General features: G+C 48.5%; 1 non-coding gene across 1 annotated transcript; it reads right to left on the minus strand.

Moving 5' to 3' along the window:
• Nucleotides 1–620: 620 nt before the first annotated feature.
• On the minus strand, nucleotides 621–723 carry LOC119620131 (U6 spliceosomal RNA). Its single transcript, XR_005236595.1, has one exon. It is a non-coding gene; the product is annotated as a U6 spliceosomal RNA (small nuclear RNA).
• Between the last annotated feature and the right edge of the window lie 8,858 nt (nucleotides 724–9,581).

The raw sequence follows: 9,581 nt of genomic DNA on the forward strand, positions 1-9,581 counted from the left end.
AGTCCTTGGTATCTACTGTTTCCATCTTTATGTTCATGTGTACTCTTTGTTTAGCTCCTATTTATAAGTGAGAACGTGTCGTATTTGATTTTCTGTTTCTGTATTAATTCATTTAGGAAAATGGCCTCCAGTTGTATCCATGCTGTTCCAAAGGACATGATTTCAAGGCTGGGCACAGTGGCTCACGCCTGTAATCCCAGCACATTGGGAGGCTGAGGCGGGCAGATCACCTGAGCTCAGGAGTTTGAGACCAGCCTGGCCAACGTGGTGAAACCCCATTTCTACTAAAACTACAACAACAACGAAAAAAATTAGCTGGGTGTGGTGGCACGTTCCTATAATCCCAGCTACTCAGGAGGTTGAGGCAGGAGAATTGCTTGAACCCAGGGGTTGGAGGTTGCAGTGAGCCGAGATCGTGCCACTATAGTCCCGCCTAGGTGACTTTGTCTCAGCAAACAAACAAAAGGACACGATTTCATTCTTTTTAATAGCTGTGTAGAATTTCATAGTGTATATGCACCACGTTACCCTTATCCAATCCACCATTGGTGTGCACCTAGGTTGGTTCCATGTCTTTGCTAATGTGAATAGTTCCACCAGACATCGGCTGTGGTGTGTTTATCACAGCTTTACTGCTTTTGCTTCTATGTATTTATTTAAGGGGCCATGCTAATCTTCTCCGTATCATTCCAATTTTAGTATATGTGCAGCCAAAGCAAGCGCAGCTTTACTGCCTTGGAGCCTACTTTCCTTTCAGCATCTGTATGTGGATCTGTTTCCCCAAGCGTTCCTTTCCTGAGTCTCTCCTGTGGTCCTGATGATGAAGTGAACCCTGGGGACAAAGCCTCACCAAGTCCTAAGAAATATTACTACCTGCTTGTTTGGGTCTCATGTTTCTTTAAAAATTAAGACGAAGCATGTCCCTCAGTCTCCTGGAAAAGGTAATCAGAGACGATGATGAGTACCAAAGGCCCACAGTTAAAAATCATGGGTAGAAACACGCCAAACTCACTGTGCTAAAAGCGGGGAGGCAGCTTCGCTGTGTCCTCTTCAGACACAGAGGGAGCAATACCTGCTTTGGGGTCCAGGAGATTTTGGACACCTGAAGAATCCCGCCTTCAGACAGAGGGCAAGAGCAATGCAAAAAATTCCTGGACATTGCTCGGCAAAGCACAGATGAGAAATAAAAGGAGAGTAAGCCTGGGCAACCCTGGGCTCTGTCTCTTGGCGTCCCCAGTTTCCATCCCATTGCAGTGGGAATGGAGTTGGCTTAGGGGGCAGACATTCTGATTATGGCAGAACCCAAAACACGTGATAAAGAAATGTCTTTTGTTTTAGCTTTTTATTTGGATGTAGTTTCAAATTTACCAAAAAATGTATGAGGAACATTTATAAACTCTTTACCTAGATTCACTGATTGTTAACATTTTAACCTGTCAGCTTTATTGGTTGATCATCTGCTCCCCACTCCTCTCTCATAATTTTTTAAAAAAATTATTTGGAAGTCAGTTACATATGTCACGGCTGTTTACTCCTAAATACTTCAATGGGTATTTTCTAAGAACTGATGTATTAGTCTTTGCTGTACATCGCATTGCTATAAAGAACTACCAGAGCCGGGCATGGTGGTTCACACCTGTAGTCCCAACACTTTGGGAGGCCGAGGCAGGAGGATCACTTGAGGTCAGGAGTTCGAGGCCAGCCTGGCCAACATGGTGAAACTCTGCCTATACTAAAAATACAAAAATTAGCCCGGCGTGGTGGCACACACCTGTAATCCCAGCTACTTAGGAGGCTGAGGCAGGAGAATCATGTGAACTCGGGAGGCGGAGGTTGCTGAGACTGGTAATTTATGAAGAAAAGAGGTTTGACTCACAGTTCTGCAGGTTTAATAGGAAGCATGACTGGGGGCCTCAGGAAACTTATAATCATGGAGGAAGTTGAAGGGGAAGCAAGCAAGAGAGGGGAGAGAGAGAGAGACAGAGAGAGAGCAAGTGGGGACCTGCCAAATACTTTGAAACCATCAGATCTCGAGAACTCACTCACTATCACAAGAACAGCATGGGAGAAATCGGCCGTCATGATCCAGTCACCCCCCACCAGCACCCTCCCCAATACTGGGCATTACAATTCAACATGATATTTGGGTGAGAACACAGAGCCAAACCATATCAACAGGGATATTCTCTTCCATAACTGAGGTTATCAACTTCATGAATTTACATGGCTATGATGCTTTCTTTTTGAGATGAGGTCTTGCTGTGTTGCCCGGGCTGGATCTGAACTCCCAGGCTAAAGTGATCCTCTGGCCTCAGCCTCTGGAGTAGATGGGACTATAGGCGTGCACCACCATGCCTGGTCACGGTGCTTTTAACTGAATGTTAAATTCATGTTAATGTTCCAATTTTGCCAGTTGACCCAATAATGTCCTTTATAGCATTTCTCCCACTGCAGAATAGGATCCAGTCTAGGATCAGATCCTGCATTTGGTTACCATGTCTCCTGAGCTTCCTTTAATCTGTAACATTTGTGTCACCTTTTGCCTGGTAGAACATTAATGTTTTTGAAGAGTCCCATCCCCCAGTTCCTGTCTAATGGAATGCGGCTTATTTTGTGTTTGTTCGATGCTTCCTCGTGATTAGATTGAGGCTGTGCATTCACCGTGGGAGACGGCGTAGGTGACGCTGGTGTCCTTCTCAAGCCACCACATCTGGAGGCACATGATATCCATGTGCCCCACAGTGGTGGTCATTTTCATCATCTGGACACTGTGTTGCCTCACTTATCCACTGTGTAATGACTATTTTAAAACAAACTGTCTTTTTTTTCTTTGAGAGAGTCTCGCTCTCTCATCCAGGCTGGAGTGCAGTGGGACAATCATAGCTCTCTGTAGCCTTGATCTCCTGGGTTCAAGTGATCTTCCTGCCTCAGCCTCCCAAGTAGCTGAGACTACAGGTGTGCACCACCATGCCCAGACAATTTTTTTACTTTTTGTAGAGACAGGGTCTTGCTTTGTTGGCCAGGCTGATCTGGAGCTCCTGGGCTCAAGCAATCCTCCTGCCTCAGTTTCCCAAAGTGCTGGGATTACAAGTGTGAGCCATGGCCCCCGGCCAAAATGTCGTTTTGAATGTTCATGTATTTGTAGTGTAACAAGTGATTTCCTAAACACACACACACAACCATACACACACACACACACACACACAAAATTTCATCTTCCAATAAAGTTTCTTCTTTGCAGTGCCACATACGCATGAACTCTGAGGTCTTCAAATTCTGCATGGGCAGCGTTGGCTTGCAGAGGACAGAATCCTCTCAAATAGGTTTCATTAAGAGGGGATTTAGGATATTAACGTACTTACAAAAACACTATGACATTTGAAGAAATGGATTACAAACTAAATCATGCCTTAGAGTTGGTCTTCCAATCTTCTAAGAGCAGGCAGCCTCCAACTTCAGAATCATAAATTTAGGTCATAGTCAAGAAGCTGCCAGGTGGGGCATGGTGGCTCACACCTGTAATCCAAGTTCTTTGGTAGGCTGAGGCGGGAGGATTGCCTGAGGCCAGGAGTTTGGGATCAGCCTCGGCAACATAGCGAGATCCTGTCTCTATGAGAATTTTTGAAAGCTACGCAGGTGTAATGGCACATGCCTGTAGTTCCAGCTACTCAGGAGGCTGAGGTGGGAGGGTTGCTTGAGCCTGGGAGGTTGAGGCTGCAGAGAGCTATGATTGCCCTGCCCCACTGCACTCCAGCCTAGGCAGCGGAGCAAGACCCCGTCTCTAAATAAATAAATAAATAAATAAATAAATAAATAAAAGCTGCCACGATCCTCAATGGGTTGCTGGATCACACTGTACCTGCTACAGTCCACATGGACACCCAGGAGGCTAGTGACCAGATGCTGGGCATGGGCCAGCCTCTGCTCATCTCCCACAGTAAAGCTTAAGACACCCAGGGGCAAACTGGCCGGCGGGCAGAGCAGGTACAGAAGGGCAGCCTCCACCTAACAACCACCAAACCGAGATCACTCTCACAGCCCTGGCTGCAGTGGGTCTAGGAACTGCAGTCTGTTGGTTCCAGCCTGCGCTGTCCTGGGAGGGACACTCGGAGGGAGGCGGAACGGGTGGTGAGGGCTGACCCATCCCATCCACCTTGCCCCTTGCCCCAGGCTTCCTAAGATGAAGCAGCAATCCTCCTGAGAATTCAGACACTCCCTGTCCCACGCTGTCCTCCTCTAAAGCAAACCAAAGAAGGCTTCTCTTTTGTAGTGAAAATGCCAAATGTCAGAGGGCAGCTGGCTTTGAGACCATCCACGCCACAGCTAAGACTCAAGGGACAGCTTCACTCTGGATCTCCACGCATAGCTTTTGATTCTGTGCCTCTCTATAAATATATTGTTTGGAGCATAAAGCTAATAGGAAAACCAATTACTGTGGTCAGTTGCTGAAAGCATCCCTTTAGAGAACGATGCTGACCCAGTGGGCTAGCAGGTGAGGACTGAGCAGTTACAATGCAATCAAAGATAGAGCCAAGGAGGGCAGACGGCATTTGGCTCAGAATCAAAGTCAGCGCTGGGGACGGGTCACAGCTGCAGGGGCGTTTCTGGGGCACTGGAATAGACTGCTTGAAACTGTGGGAGTTACGGGGGCAGGTGGGGACCAATGAACCAGGCAGGGAGCGGGCACGAAAGCCACTGGCTAACAAATCACCAAGGGACTTGCTTTCTTCTTCTTCTTCCTTCTTCTTCCTCTTCCTCTTCTTTCTTCTTCTTCTTTTTTTTTTCTGAGACGGAGTCTCGCTCTGTTGCCCAGGCTGGAGTGCAGTGGCACAATCTTGGCTCACTGCAACCTCTGCCTCCAGGGTTCAAGTGATTCTCCTGCCTCAGTCTCCCGAGTAGCTGGGATTACAGGCACCCGCTGCCACGCCCAGCTACTTTTTGTATTTCTTCAGGCAGCTTCTCTTCATCCCTGCCCCCCATTTCTCTTCCACTCTTCACCAGCCAGCGAGACACTCCACATCGTTTGCCTGAGTGTCAGTGAGAAAGAGAACCACACCGACCATGTAGACCACAACTGTCCATTGGCAGCTGTCCACAGCTCCATTTCGGCACAGTCCTCAAGACTCACCATTTTCTTTCTTTCCGTGTGTGTGTGTGTGTGTGTGTGTCAGGGTCTTGCTCTGTTGCCCAGGCTGGAGTGCAGTGGTGTGATCATAGCTCACTGTAGCCTTGAACTCCTGGGCTCAAGCCACCCTCCCACCTCAGCCTCCCAAGTATCTGGGACTCCAAGTGCCTGCCACCACACCCAGCTGGCGTATTCTTTTGAAGTTCCTCTAACCATAGCCTTCAGTGATAGGTTTGGGGTGGGGATCAATGGGGCATGGATAGGGCCCTGTGAAAGAACTGCTATTGAGCTCCTTCATTCCCTGAGTGGTGAGGGGAGCCGGCAGCTGAGGATAACATGCAGGTGTGTAGCCTGGGAGACTGGCAGGGGAGCAGGTTCTAGTGGGGGCAGATTCTAGTTTAGCTTCAAACAGATTGTGTGTGAGGCGACTAGGGGACATGCCCAGGAGCAATGATACCCACAAGCCTGTGACTTGAGACAGGTCTGAGTTAGATACAGTGATGGGGAGTCACCAGCAGTAAGGTTCTGGTTTTTAAAAAGGATGAAGTGGATCACAGTGTTACTATGGCAACAGGCAGTTGAGCTCGTTTTGGGGATGGAGGGTGAGACAGGGCAAGTCCATGACTTCCATTTGATGGCAGATTGGGAGCTACCTTCTAGGGAAGTGAGTTCTAATCTTGGCTTTGCCACTTGATTGAGCCATGTACCTTCACAGCCTGTAAAGTGTATGTGAGGCCAAATTGTAAGCAAAAAAGACAAGGGATGACTATTGTTACTGACTTTGGACATATATAGTTCTGTCTAACACCAGATGTACTAGAAGTGGGTAATACATATTAAATATAAAAAAACTAATTAAAAAAGTAGCTGAGCATGGTGTTGCAAACCTGTAGTCCCAGCTACTCTGGAGGCTGAGGTGGGAGGATTGCTTGAGCCTGGGTGGTGGAGGTAGCAGTGAGCTGAGATTGTGCCCCTGCACTCCAGTCCGGGTGACTGAGACCCTGTATCCAAAATAAAATAAAAAAGGCCCCTCGCTAAGATGAAAAATTAATTTTAAAAATTACATCCAGGTGCCATGGCTCATGCCTGTAATCTCAACACTTTGGGAGGCTGAGGTGGGAGGATCACTTGAGACTAGGAGTTCAAGACCAGCCTGGGCAACACGGAGAGATAGGGAGACACCTGTCTCTACCAAAAAAAAAAAAAAAAAAAAAAAAAAGCCAGACGTGGTAGCAGACACCTGTAGTCCCAGCTACTTGGGAGGGTGAGGTGGGAGGGTCACTTGAACCCGAGTTCGAGGTTGCAGTGAGCTGTGATGGTACCACTGCACTCCAGCCTGGGCGACAGAACAAGACCCTATCTCTAAACAACAACACAAATTACAAGTAGGCCAGGTGTGGTAGCTCAAGCCTATAATCTCAACACTGTGGGAGGCCAAGGTGGGAGGATCCCTTGAGCCCAGGAATTCAAGACCAGCCTGGCCAGCACAGCTTCTCAGGAATGCTGGCTTGCTTGGTCACAGGTCACGGGCACTGAACATTCTGAAAAATAAAGCTGAGTCAGTGCTAGCTCCTCGCTGCTTGAAGTTCTTGTCTAGGGAAAAACTACTGCAGTAATTATTTTCAAGAAGCAGAAGGGAAAAAGGAAATGAATAATTAAGAGGAATTGAAGAGATGCAAATTTCCCTTCACTCAAAGCTGGCAGATCAGGATGCTTCTTTACCGAGAGGATTTTCTTCCTGTTTAATTTGCTTTTCCACTCCTCCTGAGTGAGTAGAAAAGAGAAGTTATTGGGGGATGGGAAAAATAAAGAGGTGAACAAGAGCAAAAAGAGGAAAAGAATGAAATCATCTTTCTATAGAAAAAGTGAGTTACTGCTATTCTATCAGAAAAATAAAATGGAAAGAAATCACTATAATCAACATGTAAATTTTGAGGAATGGGCAAAGATTGATTCATAATCCTTTTGGGAACCCCAGTGTCACAAGGGAAGCTTGTCTGTGCCTGTGCCTCAGTGAGAGCGCAGTCTCCTGGGTCCCCAAGTGTGGCCCTCTCCCTCTGTCTCCATGCACCTCTTCTAACGTGAGTGTGGGACCAGTTAGCAAACAACTGCAATCCACTCCTCGTTGGCCTAAAGCTCATCAGTAGTTCCCTTTCACTGCCTCCACTGGCCAGGCACTGGCTGGGCACCTTCCATTTGTGGAAGTGACGTCTCGAGCCTCCCCAGCACGGAGGGCTTCCAGGCTGGCCTGCAGGAGTACTGAAGCACCCTGCATGGAACCTCTTTGTGGGGGACACTGGAGGAAGGGCTCCCTAAAGGAAAGAGCTGTTGAAGTTTGGTGCCAGGGCTCAGAGCTTCTGGGAAGCTGACCTAGGGGGTGCCTGGTACTGAACACAGAGCCCTCCATGCTCCCAGCAGGGCACTTAGATGTTGAGTTGTAACCGTCCCCTCCTAGCCTGTGAGCTCAAGGCCCTCACTGTGCTCATGGCTGTATCCCTGGCACACAGCACAAAGCCTCACACAGTGGGTGCTGGACAAGTGGATGAATGGGCTGGGTGACAGAAGAGGTGGCGTTCTAAGAGCTGCTGGGCTGGACAAGCAGATGAAGGTGCTGAGTGATGGAAAAGGTGACGTGCTAAGAGCTGCTGGTGTGTCTGGAGTTGGTTCCTTCTGGTGGGTTCTCAGTCTCACTGACTTCAAGAATGAAGCCACGTACCCTTTGCGATCAGTGTTACAACTCCTAAAGGTGGCACAAACCCAGAGTGAGCAGCAGCAAGATCTATTGTGAAGAGCAAAAGAACAAACATTCCACAGCGTGAAAGGGAACCAGAGCGGTTTGCACTGCTGGCTGGGGTGGCCAGCTTTTACTCCCTTATTTGTCCCCGCCCACGTCCTGCTGATTGGTCCATTTTACAGAGTGCTGATTGGTGCATTTGCAATCCTCTAGCTAGACACAGAGTGCTGATTGGTGCGTTTACAATCCTCTAGCTAGACAGAAAAGTTCTCCAAGTCCCCACTAGACCCAGGAAATCCAGCTGGCTTCACCTCTCACTGGCATGCATCACCTTTGTCACTCTACTGCCATCCTGAACCCAGCCTGCACAGGGGAGGGCACAAAGATATGGCTGATGGAAATGGAAAGAACAACTCCTCGGGGGGTCAGCAGCTTCCACAATGTGGGAGGTGGCACCCATGTCCTCAACAGCACTGGCTCTTTGGGTTTCTTCCATGGCTTCAGTTTAGTGAACCTTGGAGGCTTTGGGCAAGTATTACTGGCCTTGTCTTCCCATCCCACAAAAGTAAGCTGGGCAGAAGGGGAGGAAATAGCAAACCCTGGGCCAAAGCTGGGGTGCTGTTCATGAGGACGTGAGGGTCCCTGCCGGGGGATGACCAGCGACTGGAGAAGAACTCGGTGAGGAGAGAAGGTCCACGTTGACCAATAAGGAAATGCTGAGAGTTATTGTTTTGGGGAGCTTCAAATAAAGTCCAGTGGGGCATGGCCAGGGGAACACAGGTCAAACATAATAATATCTGATTTATTTATTTATTTATTTCTGTCTCTCTTACTTTCTTTTCCTTCCTTCCTTCCTTCCCTTTCTCCTTCCTTCCTTCCCTTTCTCCCTCCTTCCTTCCTTCCCTTTCTCCCTCCTTCCTTCCTTCCTTCCTTCCTTCCTTCCTTCCTTCCTTCCTTCCCTTGCTGCCTCCTTCCTTCTTTTCTTCCTTCCCTCCTTCTCTTTCTTTCTTTCTTTTTGAGACAGGGTATTGCTCTGTCTCTCGCAGGCTAGAGTGCAGTGGCACAACCACAGTTCATTGAACTCATTGCAGCCCCCACCTCCCGGGCTCAGTCAGTCCTCCCACCTCAGCCTCCCAAGTAGCTGGGACTAGGGGCAAAACCCACCATGTCCAGCAAACTTTTTATAGTTTTTGTAGATACAGGGTCTCCCTATGTTGCCCAGGCTGGTCTCAAACTCCTGACCTCAAGTGGTCCTCCTGCCTCAGCCTCCCAAAGTGTTGGAATTATAGGTGTGAGCCACTGTGCCTGGCAATTATCTCTAATTTGTAAAACCACCTTGCAAGGTAGGTGCCCTTTGTCACCCTCAATTTGCTATGAGGAACTGAAGTCCGAGAAGGTCAGGTTGCTTGCCCTGGGTTGCAAGGCTGGTGAGCAGGGAGCTGAACCTCACGCACAGGCTGCCTCTCCATATGGTGGCAGCCATACCCATGGAAGTCACACCTTGGAACAGAAACCCCACCTTGCCCAGTCCATGACATTTGTTTTGTGACAGCAGATGCTGCGGCGTTGCCCTGGCATTGCGTCCTTTGGGCAAAGTCTCAATCAAAGGAGAGAACATTGTAGTAAAGAAAGCAAGACAGAGCTTTCAACTCTTAGGCCTGGAAAAGCCTGCACCAGGTTCCTCCTGTGCATAGAAACAGGGAGGCAAAGGAATGAGTTGAG

Source organism: Chlorocebus sabaeus, chromosome 3 (assembly GCF_047675955.1).
Source record: "Chlorocebus sabaeus isolate Y175 chromosome 3, mChlSab1.0.hap1, whole genome shotgun sequence".
Lineage (NCBI taxonomy): Eukaryota > Metazoa > Chordata > Mammalia > Primates > Cercopithecidae > Chlorocebus > Chlorocebus sabaeus.